This window comes from Piliocolobus tephrosceles, chromosome 5, assembly GCF_002776525.5.
Source record: "Piliocolobus tephrosceles isolate RC106 chromosome 5, ASM277652v3, whole genome shotgun sequence".
In the NCBI taxonomy this organism is placed as follows: Eukaryota; Metazoa; Chordata; class Mammalia; order Primates; family Cercopithecidae; genus Piliocolobus; species Piliocolobus tephrosceles.
In genome coordinates, this window is record NC_045438.1 from 44571353 (window position 1) to 44587034 (window position 15682).

A 15682-nucleotide genomic window follows, 5' to 3' on the forward strand; every position below is an offset into this window, starting at 1 on the left:
CTGCCTCCTCATTTCAGAGTCAGGCAATTTCAGGATAGCAGACCAAAAAGTACTTAATTCATGAGTGCTTTTTATTAGCATATGGCTTCATAATTATTACCTAAAGATCCAGAGTAAAATACTCATAAACCAAGTTCACCCTCATGTGTTACTGTTGCTTATGCACTTTTCATATAAAAGGCTCTGAGAATTATTGCTTTGAGGGAGTATTGTGTTTTCTTAACTTAAAAGTATTTTTAAATTGTTTCATGGTGTTGTTTTCTTTAACAAATATATTCTCATTTGAGTGTGTCTAATGCATGTATTTAAAATAAGAAGAAAGGAGAACCTAAGCACATCCTATGAGTTTTTCATCTAATATTCCAGTTTGAAGAGAATTACTCCCATCTGTTCCTGACGCTTTTGATGATTCCATTAGTATCTAATAATACGTCTGTAGTATTAAATCAAATTGGTCTTCTGGGAAAGATTTCAAAATTCAGCATGTCACTTCCTTCTTAAGAAGATGTTCAGGTGCTCCTGTTTTCAATAATATGGTAGATTGGTCACACAGAATAATCTTCCCAAGTGCCGGAAGTGGTGGAATTAACTAAATTGCTGGAAAAATATTTTAAAATGTGTATAACATCATTCCAAATGCATTCCTGAACTTTCAGGAAATAAATAAATGTTAAAAGCCCCCCAATATTCTAATGATACCAGAAAACCAGGTTAGCAAGCCCCAAAGCTGGTTTTTATCTTGTGGATGACTACCCATCTCTAGTTATCTCAAGCTTCCATGGTGGTATGAGGGGTATGGGGGAGAGGAGATAAAAGACAGCATGTTCCCAAGATAGTGAACATAATAAGAGATGACCCCATAGACACTGGACTCACAGTAAAAGTGAGGTTAGAAATAAACACACCCAGTAAAAGTGAGAATTAGAACTAAATCTTGCTATGCAAAGGGGATACTGAGAAAATTTTCCTATTTCACATCAAGTGCCAAGTGGAGAGAAAAATTCTTCTTTGATTTTCCATAATCCCAAACTAGCCCTTGCAGCAGGCTTGAGATCTGAATTCACACTACCTGGGTGATTCACATGGACATATATGAAACTTTATACCCATCAATGGCAGAATCCTCTAATTTTTCAGAAAACATGGGACATTTATGAAAATTGATCCCATGCCATATGCATACATTTAGCTTCAACACATTGCAAAGGATTGGCATATAACTCATCTCCTTTGACCTAGGTGAAATTAAATTGAATATTAATAACAAATAATTACTAGAAAAATTAAATACGTTTGAAAATTTTACAATTGTGCACAAAAATTGTGTATATATGTATGTGCATATGTATGTGTGTGTATACATATATAAACATAGATATGTGTGTGAATATATACACACATATTCACTTATTTTTATCAGTGTTTGAAGAGAATGTGGTAATATGTGGGCATATGGGATTACTTAAAATTGTGTTGTGGTAACAAATGGAATTTGGAAAATATAGAAGTACAATTTAAATGTATTCCCCTCAAAATCAACATATATTAAATTTTGATAGTAAATATGTGTATATGAATTTATGTATCCATAAGTGAATAAATAGTGCTTTCAACTGTAAAAGTGAAAGAAAAAAACAACGATTTAATTATATGATTTAGAATTTTCGTTTTAAAATATACAACTAAAAAAATTATTTCCTTTTTTTGAGACTGAGTCTCGTTCTATTGCCTAGACCAGAGTGCAGTGGTGGGATCTTGCTCGCTGCAACCTCTGCCTCCTGAGTTCAAGTGATTCTCTTGCCTCAGCCTCCTGAAGAGCTGGAATTACAGGTGCCCACCACCAAGCCCAGATAATTTTTGTATGTTTAGTAGAGAAAGGGTTTCACCATGTTGGCCAGGCTGGTCTCGAACTCCTGACCTCAGGTGATCCACCTGCCTCGGTATCCAAAGTGCTGGGATTACAGGCGTGAGCCACTGCACCTGGCAATAATTTAAAATTTTTCTGTATATAGTATCACTTTGTTTTACAGTACTTGTTTCTCCAAATATTTTAATTTTAGTGAATAATTCATTGAGAACGAGATAGTCAGTTGTTTCATATTCTGAAGGTTTACTGGTAAATTATTCATAAGAAATATAGGCTAAGTTTTCTGAAAAATTTATACATCGAAACATTCAGACATGAGACTACAAATTTATAAATTATATGAATTGGGGTAATTTGAATATTCAGTTGTAGAAGGCAAAATTCATGTCTCTACTAAGCAGTGTAGAATGAACTTAAAATTTCCCAAGATAACCCTTGGAGAATAAGTAGTAATGATTGTAATATTGTAATATTTTTTAGCAAATTACTGTGACTTTTTAAAATTAAAACCCTCTGTTGCGTTATTTTTATTGTATGTAAATGTGCACACTGAAGTGGAGACTGTATGTGCACACTGAAGTGGAGATTGTATGTAAACGTGCACACATGGCAGGGACTGGAATTCCTTCTCCTCACTTCCAGATATGGGCTCATTTTTATTCTGAGCAGCCAGTCTGACACATGTTATGAAAATATGTGATTCACGCCGGGCACGGTGGCTCAAGCCTGTAATCCCAGCACTTTGGGAGCCCGAGACGGGCGGATCACGAGGTCAGGAGATCGACACCATCCTGGCTAACACGGTGAAACCCCGTCTCTACTAAAAATACAAAAAACTAGCCGGGCGAGGTGGCGGGCGCCTGTAGTCCCAGCTACTGGGGAGGCTGAGGCAGGAGAATGGCGTAAACCCGGGAGGCGGAGCTTGCAGTGAGCTGAGATCTGGCCACTACACTCCAGCCTGGGGGACAGAGCAAGACTCTGTCTCAGAAAAAAAAAAAAAAAAAAGAAAAAAGAAAATATGTGATTCACATGATAAAAACTTTGTATTTGTGATATTTGTGAAGATACAGTTGTTTGAATGTAAAGAATTATTAAGATCCATTCAAATACAAATGTAATACTGAGTAAAATAAATAAAACAAGGAACTTATTAGACAATACTTATAAAATCTATGTAACTTGTATCAGCAATGCCTTTCATATAAAATGAAATATTCAAAATATTCCAAGCTTCTGAATCCAATTAGTATCATTCATATTAATATTCAAATCCAGAGAGTTTTAGTGCTATACTCACCTACGTGGAAAGTCCAGACCTTTTAGGAGTTCTCATTCTTTGAGTATTTCAAGGAATTCTCAATGTTTTACTTAAGTATATGTCCATGTGTTCATCTATCCTTAGTCACGTGTTACTGGTAATCAGCCACCATTCCTCAGTGTCAATCCTAGGCAATTCTCCCCATGCAATGATAAATGTTCTAGAAAAATGAGGATAATGGCCATTCCCTCTGTGTTGAGCTCAGTAGGGGAGGCTGAACGCTATTTTGTTTCTCAGTATTTCTGTGCTCAACGGAAAGCTCTATATATTCTTATACACAGCCATTCTTCTCCCCAGGTGCTCACAGGCCGAGAACAACCATTGTAGTTCTATTCCTATGCTGGATTCAACAAGCAAGATGACTTTTTCTCTTGTGATGAATTTATCTCTCTAGGCATTAGGATATCATGTATTAGATTTAGTCTTGCCTCCTATAAATCACAATGGCAGTTACAGAAATCTCCCTGTAGCTGAACCCCTGGTTTATCAGAGTAGAGGATAGATACATTGTGAAAAAGTGGAGTTTGGGGGAGATAGAAAATGGGGGTCATCTAATTTCACAGGACAAATTTATCCATTGACCAGTCCAACCTGGTCAGAGCACATGTTTACATGTATATGGAACCAAAAAATCCTGATGTAATAGATATCTCCCTCCCCAGTTCTATTGCTGTTGCCAGGCAATTTCCTCACTGATAGTTCTTTAAGCACTAGCATTAATTTTCCTGTTTTAAACACATTAGCAAAAACGTGCCAAATATACATTTTCTTGGAGAGAACTCAAGGGACTACTAAGTTTTCTTGCAAAAACCATCAAAGTTCAATTTTCCCAGACATTCTTCACAGTCTTGGAAGCAGTCAACTATGTACCTGGTAAGTAAACAGGTAGGCCCTTTCGAAGTGGAAAGGACTTTGTTTCGAGTCTTCCAACTAAAGTCATGTAACAGAAAATTTGCTCACCACTTATTAAAATTGTAAAAAAGGCTTTATTCAAGACTATTGCAATAGAGGAGACAGACGGAACACAACTCTGAATACAATATGGATAACTGGGGATATGTAGCCAATGGGCCAAGAGAAGGGGTCAGCAAATGGGAAATTACTAAGAGGCTATATCAAGGATGGGGAGATTCTTGTTAAAGGCAAGCCAAGACTGAGGCCTAGTTGAGAAGAGGGCTCAGAAGAGTCAGACAAAAATCTGGATAAGGTAGGAATCTTTATCAATCGCTGAGAACAATGCTCAGCATGGATACCACTAACCAGAGTTACATTCAGGCTTTGAGAATCACGCTCGAAAAGTTCAGAAATGTAGAGAGAGGCTGTTTGTTTATTACACTTCCATATTTATTCATCCAAATTGTTCAAGTGGTAACTTTCCAATCAACTCAGTATCAAAATGTCTTAATTTATGACTTTTTTTTTTTTTTTTTTTGAGACAGAGTCTCGCTCTGTCGCTCTGTCACCCAGGCTGGAGTGCAGTGGCCGGATCTCGGCTCACTGCAAGCTCCGCCTCCCGGGTTTACGCCATTCTCCTGCCTCAGCCTCCCGAGCAGCTGGGACTACAGGCGCCCGTCACCTCGCCCGGCTAGTTTTTTTGTATTTTCTTAGTAGAAATGGGGTTTCACTGTGTTAGCCAGGATGGTCTTGATCTCCAGATCTCGTGATCCACCCATCTCAGCCTCCCAAAGTGCTGGGATTACAGGCTTGAGCCACCGCGACCAATTTATGACTTTTTAAAAAGGTCATAAAAGATTCGGGAAATAGGAAATTATTTAAATAAGATTCAAATAATTTGATAATAATGTCCCTGGATCCTCCCCAAATATTTATGTTCTTACCTATTTATTTTTTCGATGATAGTTATCATCTTACTGCTATCTCCTCTTTTGCTATACACTTCTTTTAGTATACTATACTAAACTACATTATATTATACTGTACTATACAATAAGATATGATAGATACGTCTATTCCCTATCTGCACATATAACTTTACCAACTTATCACAGATTCATTAATTTAGAAAAATAATCTGGAAAAATACTTTTTCATCCTTTATAATCTATTTAGATAGGAAGTGGTTTCCATAATTCATAAAATCATGCAACAGCTGAAAACGGCTTTAATGATCATCTTTTCCAACCCTCTCCTTTAGCAATTTAGGAAACATAGGTCCAGAACAGTTAGTATTTTAATTAAGTTTGGTAGTTAATACCGAGCTAAAAATAAACATAGAATTTCATATCCTAAGTTTAACATTTATTCTAGTAACAAAAATAGTCAGAATTAAGAATTTTTTTAAAGGCTTGGACTAAGCATAATAGAAAATACTAGTTCCTCCTGCTCCTCTCAGAGGAGATGGGTAAGGACTGGCTATCACCATCTTTAGCTGTAAAGGAGTTGATATTGTGTCTGAATTAGAGTTTCTTGTATTTTGTACATCCTGAGATTTACACTGAATATGTTATTTACCAAGAACTCTATTCAAATATCAATGGAAATTGTATGAAAAGCCAGAAGTAGAGAGATTTGTAGCTTTTCCCTGAGATTGTCACCAACAAACTGTATGATCCTCCAAGTTTCTTAACCTTCCTGATCACAGTATTCCCAACTATAAAATACCCGAAGGATTATAAATTATTCTACTACAAAGACACATGCACACGTATGTTTATTGCGGCACTATTCACAATAGCAAAGACTTGGAATCAACCCAAATGTCCATCAGTGACAGACTGGATTAAGAAAATGTGGCACATATACACCATGGAATACTATGCAGCCATAAAAAACGATGAGTTTGCGTCCTTTGTAGGGACATGGATGCAGCTGGAAACCATCATTCTTAGCAAACTATCACAAGAACAGAAAACCAAACACCGCATGTTCTCACTCATAGGTGGGAACTGAACAATGAGCTCACTTGGACTCGGGAAGGGGAACATCACACAATGGGGCCTATCATGGGGAGGGGGTAGGGGGGAGGGATTGCACTGGGGAGTTATACCTCATATAAATGATGAATTGATGGGTGCTGACGAGTTGATGGGTGCAGCACACCAACATGGCACATATATACATATGTAACAAACCTGCACATTATGCACATGTACCCTAGAACTTAAAGTATAATAAAAAAAAAAAAAAAAAAGAAGATGTAATTATTTAGGTTTGTTACAGTTTGAAAATTCTGGCTTTTAATCTTGCATTAAACTGAATGGAGGTGGGTAAGACAAGTATATATAAAGAAAACACCTCACACTGGGTTAGTGCACAGTATGTCCTCAATATAAAGTTTGGGAATTAAGGGAATTATTACCCTTTGTTTCCTGGCCTCCTTTCCTCTCTTCCTTCCTTCTTTCCTGTATGAAATGGAAGATGCAGAATGAGGAATGATGGGGATCCTGGGTGGGCAGGTGAGCATCAGTGTTAGTGAGCAGACTGCCTTAGACTCTAGACGACTTACTTGATTAGAATGTTGGGATACACTACTTGGGTCCTAAGGGAAAACAGTATAAAATCAATTAAAAATTTTAACTAAGAGAAGGAATATTCTCTTTAATAAATCACCAATGTAATCAGTTTTATAGCTTTAATTTTCAAGATTCAAATCTAGACCTATTCTCTTAAATAAAACCCTAAACTTCATGTAGCTCTGATATATGAACTATCTAACAGGAGCATATCAACATGAAGTATTAATGGAGAACTGGTAATTAGTGGTTTTTATTCCTCATTCACTGGCCTTACTAATTAGCAATCAAATACTTTGACTGAATTATGGTCTCTTTTCTCACCAGTTCCCCCATTCATCAGCCTAAGTATTTAAATCCTTTTTGTGTTCTCATCCTGTATTAATTATGATCTTTCTTTTACAGTGGGATCTAAGTATACTTAGAAGACTAAACAATATTTCTAGCCCAAAGCAAAGTCCCTGTCTAATTTGAGCAGTTGAGCAAAAATCACAGGCAGTAAGTCAGTTCTTGTGTCCCTTGAACTTGATTAAAGTGTGTGATAGATTTTTCTTTGCTTGGAGTGCACCATAGTCAATATAGTCAGGATTGGAGAATGCGTGTGAATAACAAGCAGTTGGGAGGTTTTCACATTTGGGGAGCAGTTTTAAAAGGCAATGCCACAGTTTGTGAAAGCCGCAGAAAAGCTGTGAGTGAAACACAGATGATGAGATTGTAGGAGAGATGCAACCATTCCACTCTGGAATGGGCTGCCTTCATACATAACATCTCTGTAAGGTTTAATGACTGAGCAACAATCAGAAAACCCAATACCATATGTTGTGTACGATGTTATAGGAACAAGAGACTGTTAACTGTCTAAAGAGAAAAGGCCTCTTGAGGCATCTGAAAGTGACTTTCTGGAGGAGAGAAAGCAGAAAAGATGGTGAGTGCAAGCAAAAATGCACTGGCTTCCCTAACTTCCAGCAAAGCATTTGGGTTGAGGCAATGAGAAGGCACAGCAGTTTCTTGAGGTGCTGGGACAATAATTTCAGAGGGACTTTAAGAAGGGGAAAAATCTTCAAGGACAACCAGGAAGTTCAACCATGACAAAAAACCTTTCATCACCTTAAAGCCAGGATATGGGTGTGTAGAGGATTGGGACGCGGCACTTCCACATATCACAGTATGTAAAAGCATAATCTCAGGGGCCAGGCTGCTGGAATCAAATCCCAGTTCTGCTCCTTACCAGCTGTGGGTCCATGGGCAGGTTCCTTAACATCTCTTTTCTTCAGTTTCCTCTCAGAATAGTGCTTGGTACTGTGACTACATATTCACTACCATTAAAATACCAATAAATGTGTATTGTTTTATATAATTTTATGTTTATTAACAAAATATAACTAAGCTGCAAAATTTCCTGTCTTGTACTTTGGATATTTCCAGGAATGTTAGATAGAAGAAAGGAGACTGTATCAAGCAGGGTATGGTACTTAAAAAGATCCAAGGAAATGCTTGTTGTTTGCGGATTGCCTGGGGTGGGGCGGGTAGGATCAACCCCGTGCAACAAATATATCATTCCCTTTTTGCATGAAGTCAAATGGGAAATTTACATAAAAGACATTGTATACAAATGTATTACATAAGTATATTTTTCCACAGGGAATATCCTTTCATCAGTTCTCAAAAGATTAGGTATTTCTGGCTTACTTATCCATAAGCATTTTTATAAAGAATATTTTAGGCCAGGCGCGGTGGCTCACGCCTGTAATCCCAACACTTTGGGAGGCCAAGGCGGGTGGATCATGAGGTCAGGAAATCAAGACCATCCTGCCTAACACAGTGAAACCCCGTTTCTATTAAAAATACAAAATACTAGCCGGGCGAGATGGCGGGCCCCTGTAGTCCCAGCTACTGGGGAGGCTGAGGCAGGAGAATGGCATGAACCCGGGAGGCGGAGCTTGCAGTGAGCCTAGATCGCGCCACTGCACTGCAGCATGGGAGACAGAGTGAGACTCCATTTCAAACAAACAAATAAACAAACAAATATATATATATATATATATATTTGATCACATACCTACCTTGAGCAACTAATTAAAAGCAATGAATCTTGCCCATAACTTAAGATACAGCTTGGTATTCAACTCAGCTATAACTCCTACAGATGTCTCTTGTAATTCTTATTGAGGTGGGAATGACAGTCAATCCAGCGGTAACCCAGTAAGTCTGTGCGTCCGAAAGGTAGTCTTCCTCTCACCTGCCGCAAGCATGTACACTATGTCAACACATCTCTGAATCCCAGTGCAAGAGTTTGCTGGACCCATCAATCTATCACTACCAAAAACTTGTTGAAGACTCTTATTTAAAGCCTCAATAAAGATGACTCCCTCCTGCATTTGCTCCAAATGCAAATCAAGTAGATAAATGTATGTAGTATGGCAAATTGAGTTACACTATAGTTGATTCAACACCAAGATTTCATTCCAAATATTAAAATGTCATATTCATTTGCTCACACTTCTAGTTATTCTTTACATCTGTATTGATTTAATTTTAGTTATATAAACATTTTATTTAAAAAAATTGAAGCACAGAACCACTATATTGTAAGAATAAATAGCCCAATTTCACTTAGGTGAATCTCACTCCTCTCTTCACAGGTAATGAGGGTTAACAGTAAGTAGGTTGCAACTCATATCAGGTAACTTTTCTTTTATTTTATTTTTTCTTTTATTTGCTTTTGCTTTTGTCTTCTCTTCTTTTCTTTCTTTCTTTTTTTTTTTTTTTTTTTTTTTTTGGTTTTTACTTTTTAATTTCTTTTTGAGGGAGAGTGCAAACGAAGTTCCTCACTACCACAAATTATGCCATTGGGTTTTCCATATTAGGGGGCGTCACAGGGATCAGAACATCCAGAGTGCAATGGATAAGCCCCAATCTGGGCAAACCACTTTCATAATCACAATATCACACCTGCCTGGTAAGTATTCCCAGATTACCTCCCATGCAATATGTAAGACATATACACATGCATATATTTGTATATGTGTGTGTAAATGTATGCACATACATACATGTAATTTTGTTTTTAAACACATTTTTTACCAAGTGTCATAATTCTTTACTTAATAACAGTAATTTGCTTTTTCCACTTTTCAATATGTGTTGGAGATCTTTCCATGCTGGCATATATATGACTGGCATATATATATATATATATATATATAATCTATGTCATTATTCTACAGTACAAATATACTACAAATTCAACAGTACAAATTCAACTACAAATGGATGAGTAGTTTGAGTGTCGTTTTGTTAACTATCAAATCCTTGTATTTGCATCTTTAGGCAAGTGGGGCTTATTTCTCTAGAAAAGACATCTAGAGGTAGGATCACTGGCACTAGAAAGACTGCACGTTAAATTTTTGTTAGATTCTGAAATTTTCCTCTGCAAAAGGCTGAATCAACTAGATATGGTTTGGCTATGTCCCCACCCAAATCTCATCTCGAAGTGTAATACAAATTTTAAGCCCCACCTACCAGGGGAAGGACCTGGTGGGAGGTAACTGGATCATGGGGACTGTTTCCCTCATGCTGTTTTCATGATAGTGAGTTCTCATGAGATCTGATGGTTTTATGAGTGGCGGTTTACCCTCTTTCTCTTTCTTTCTCTCTCTTGCCTGCTGCTATTTAAGACTTGCCTGCTTCACCTATAATCTCCATGTATCAAGGGAGGGAGGTAATTGAATTATGGGAGCAGATTCTCCCATGCTGTTCTCCTGATACTGAGTTCCCATGAGATCTGATGGTTTTATAAGGCAGTATTCGCTGCTTTTGCTCACTCTTTCTCACTTGCCACGATGTAAGACATGCCTGCTTCCCCTTCCACCATGATTATACGTTTTCTGAGGCCTCCCCAGTCATGCAGAAGTGTGAGTCGATTAAACCTCTTTCCTTTATAAACTACCCAGTGTCAGGGAAATTCTTTATAGCAGTGTGTAAACAGACTAATACACAACTTGTGCACAAACCTACAGAGTTAATTAGGACTTGTTTTACATCATCATTATCTACTGTAGATGTTATTAAGCTTTGTAATTTTTTCCTACCATGATGGGAAAAAATATATCATTTTCTTTTGATCTACATTTTCCTGCTTTCTAATGAAGTTGAGCATATTTTAAAATGTTTTTTTATTTTTTTTTTTTTTTTTTTTTTTTTTTACTTTTAAGTTCTAGGGTACATGTGCATAACGTGCAGGTTTGTTACATATGTATGCATGTGCCATGTTGGTGTGCTGCACCCATCAACTCGTCAGCACCCATCAATCCATCATTTATATCAGGTATAACTCCCCAATGCAATCCCTCCCCCCCCCCCCCTCCCCATGATAGGCCCCATTGTGTGATGTTCCTCTTCCCGAATCCAAGTTAAAATATTTTAAAGCTATTTTCAGTTACTTAATTCATTGTATAATTTTTTGTTTCATAATATATGGTCCCTATAAATTATGGTAAATAATCTTTTGACAGTTACATGTGTAACGTATTTTCTCCCAGTCTGTCACTTTTCTTTTATTTATTGTAATTTTGTCTTTTGAAAGTTTTAAATTTTTATGTAGGTAAATATGACAACTGTCTCCTTTATGAATTCTGAATTTAGGGCTTTCTTAGAAAACCCTTCAAAGCCCTAAATTATAAATAAATATTGTCTTTATTTTCTAAACATAATTTTATATTTCTGTAATTTATGTATAATTGTTTGGTCTATTTCAAAATAATTTTGTGAGGTTGCAACGTAAGGCAAAACTTAATTTTATTTCCAAACTGTCAAAAATTGTCCCACTACTATTTATTCAATAGCCTATTTATTTCCCATTAATTTCATCACAGGGTAACATATTACATTGCCTTTGTCACATATTAAATTTTCCTATGTAGCTGGATCTGATCTTATACTCTTTTTCTGTGCAAATTGCCCCTTCCTGAACACCTGTTTAAGTAGGGTAGGTTTAGCTGCTATACAGCTTTACACTATGTATTTTTTAATGAAATTGAGCAAATGCCAATTTTTGATATTTTCAAAGTAATCTGGGCTATTACATTTTTCTCTTCAATTGAACTTTAAACATGTCAAGGTTCACAAAGAGTTCTTTTAAGATTTTATATGGGACTGCATTAAATTTATAGATTAATTTGGGGAGAAATAACATATTTACAATGTTAAAATATTGTCTTTCAGGAACATGATATGCCTCTGCATTTCTTTAGGCTGATTTGTGTATACTTCAAGAGTGTTATATTGCTTTTCATAATAGTCTTTCAGATCTTTTGTTAGGTTTAATTCTCCCTGTTTTATTTATTTATTTATTTTTTTCCTGCTGCTATTCTGATTGCGGTATTGTTCCATGATATGTTCTAATTGATTATTACCCTATATGGAAAAATTATTGTGTGTTAAATTTTGTCTACAAATACCTTATTATTTTTCATGGTATTTTTCATTTTATTTTCTTGGGTTTTCTAGGTAGGTAATCACATTTTATACAAAATATGTGGTAGTTTAATCCATATATTTTGGATATATAGTAGTTTAATCCTTGTGTAACCAATGAATATCTGTGTCCTGTTTATATTTGTTTTTATGAAATTTTGAATAATAATATTGAGAGTAGGTACCATCATATTCTCCCTGACTGTATGATAGCCTTTCACAGATAAATAACACATAATGTTCCACAGTTTTGAATTGCCTGTCACCTGTTTTATTCAGAGGGCAGTCATATTTCTGTAGCTGAAAAATAATTACAAAAATATGATACTGCACATAAATAGCAATACTTCAAATCACTTCAATCGCTGTACATTGTAAGTTCCTCATAAAAGCACCAAGGCTAAAATACAGTGTGTTCAATAAATTCTTTTTAGACTACCAACTGACATTATTATTATAGTAGAATTCTGGCATAAACTTTGATTATATTTTATTCCATATTATATTTTATCTCATATCGATAGATACAAATGGATATATAACAAATATATAAAATATAATCCCAATAGCAAAATAACAACCAAGTAACCACATTCAAATTAAGAATATCTGTGTTTTGATCCATATGCAAAAGAATAAAACTAGACCTCTATCTCTCACCGTATACAAAAATCAAATCAAAAAAGATTGAAGACTTAAATCTAAGACCTCAAACTATGAAACCACTAAAATAAAACATTGGGGAAAGTCCCCCAGAACTTTGGACTGGGCAAAGATTTCTTGAGTAATACCCCATCACAAGCACAGGAAACCAAAACAAAACTGGATGTATTGGATCACATCAAGTTAAAAATGCTTCTGCACTGAAAAAGAAACAATCTACAAAGTGAAGGAACAACTCACAGAATGGTAGAAAATATTTGCTAACTATCCATCTGACAAGAGATTAATAACCAAAATATATAAGGGGCTCAAACAACTATATAGAAAAATAAGCTAATAATCTGATTTTTAAATGAGCAAAAGATCTTAATAGACATTTGTGTTAGTCCATTTTCATACTTCTATAAAGAGCATACTGAGACTGGGTAATTTACAAAGGAAAGAGGTTTAATTGACAGTTTCATATAGCTGGGGAAGCCTCAGGAAACTTACAATTATGGTAGAAGGCAAAGGGGAATCAAGGCACCTTCTTTACAAGGCAGCAGGAAGGAGATGTGAACACAGGAGGAACAATCAAACACTTATAAAATCATGAGATCTCATGAGAACTCACTCACCATTATAAAAACAGCATGAGGGAAACCACCCCCATGATTCAATTACCTCCACCTGGTCTCTCCCTTGACATATGGGGATTGTGGGAATTACAATTTAAGATGAGATTTTGGGTGGGGACACAGCTAAACCATATCAACGTTTCTCAAAAAAAGACATACAAATGGAAAACAATCATATAAAAATGTGTTCAACATCATTGATAATCAGAAAAATGCAAATAAAATCTATAATGAGATATCATCTCACTCCAGTTAAAATGGCTTATATCCAAAAGACAGGCAATGACAAATGCTGGCAAAGATGTGAAAAAAAGGAAACCCTCATATACTTTTGGTGGGAATGTAATTTGTACAACTTCTATAAAGAAGAGTTTGGAGGTTCTTTAAAAAATTAAAAGTAGTGTTATACAATCGAGGAATCCCACTCCTATGTATATCCCCAAAAGAAAGCAAATCAATATATTGAAGAGATGTGTTCACTCCCATGTTTTCTGCAGCATTATTCACAATAACCAAGATTTTGAAGCAATCTGTGTTCACCAACAGATCAATAGATAAAGAAAATATTGTATTTATACACAATGAAGTACTATTTAGCCATAAAGAAAAATGAGATTCTGTCATTTACAACAGCATGGATGAAACTGGAGATCATTATGTTAAGTGAAATAAGCCAGGCACAGAAAGAGAAACTTTGCATGTTCTCATTTATTTGTGGGAACTAAACATTAAAACAATTGAACTCATGAAGATAGAGATTAGATCTATGACTCCCAGAGGCTGAAAAGGGTAGTGGTAGGGATTAAGGGGAATGGGGATGGTTAATGGCTACAAAAACATAGCTAAATAGAATGAATAAGATCTAATATTTGATAGAACATCAAAGTGACTATTGGTCAATAATTTATTGTATATTTTAAAATAAAAAAGCATATGGGAATGTTTGTAACATCATAAAATAATGTATGTTTGAGGTGATGGTTACCCCATTTTCCCTAACCTGATTTTCATACATTGTATTTCTGTATCAAAATATTTTAATGTACCCCATAAATAGTTACACCAATTATGTGCTTATAAAAATAAAAATTTTTTTAAAAGAATATCTATGTTTTGAGATTTATACAAATAAATTCATGCTATATGTAGTCCAAAACATTTTGCCATTCTAGTATTATGTAGGTAAGAGTCACTTTTGTTGTTGCCAATCATTATAGTTCATTTATATGCACTGCCTTTTAATATTCCATTTAAAATTGAATAGCCAACAATTTAGTTTTATATTTGCCATTTTAAAAACACCTTTGCCTGTTTCTGGTTTTCTGCAGTATTAAGAATAATGCTAGTGAAATAATTATACATATATTCTTGCATGTGTGTAAGATTTTCTCTAGGACATTCCTTAGAAGCAAAATTTCTAGCCAAAAAGATTTTGAATATATAAGTTTATAATGCTTACTATAGATTTATTGGAAGATACACTTTATGCACAAAAGGAATTTCTCTTTTAGTCCTAATTTACTAATAGTCTAGCATGAGTAGTTGTTGAATTTCATTAATGCTTTATCTTCAGTGAATATTAGCTATTGATAAAATAATACCATATAATAAACCACCCCAAACTCAATGTCTTAAAGCAATAATTATTTCTACTCATTCATACTTCTGTTGGTAGACTGTAGTTAGCTCTTCTAGGCTGGGACCACATGTATTGACTCCAAGTTATAGGTAGGATGTGGTCTGCCCCACACCACTCTCATCCTCCCTGAAGTAGCAGGCTAGCTGGTAATTGTTCATTTTGTGGCAATAGCAGAAACACAAGAGTCTCATTTGTTATCAAAGTCATTGACCTCATAGACAGAACACGTAATCATAATGTTAAGTGGTAAATTAACTCAGCTGCAAAACTATCAAGGCCTATTGTTTTCTTTGTTGAAAAATTTTTAATCTATTGATTGATCAATATATTTAATGATTGCAGGAGGATTTAGGCACTGTTTCTTGAGTCAATTCGGTAAATGATATTATTTATGGAATTAGTTCATTTCATACATTTTCAAAATCATTGGCCTCAGTTGAGAGGTGGAGCAAGATAGTGGAATAGAAAACTCCACCTATCATCCCCATCTCTGTATCCCTCACAAAGACATCAAGTTAACAACTATCTACACAGGAAAAACCCAGTCATGAGAATGAAAAGTCAGGTAAGCACACATAGTACCTGACTGATTTTCACTTCATATCCCAGAGAGAGGCACTGAAGAGATAA

At 35.5% G+C, this 15682-nt stretch overlaps 1 non-coding gene across 1 annotated transcript; it reads right to left on the bottom strand.

The window, feature by feature from the left end:
* Positions 1-9461: 9461 nt before the first annotated feature.
* LOC111520760 lies at positions 9462-9625 on the bottom strand. Its single transcript, XR_002724756.2, has one exon. It is a non-coding gene; the product is annotated as a U1 spliceosomal RNA (small nuclear RNA).
* Positions 9626-15682: the final 6057 nt, after the last annotated feature.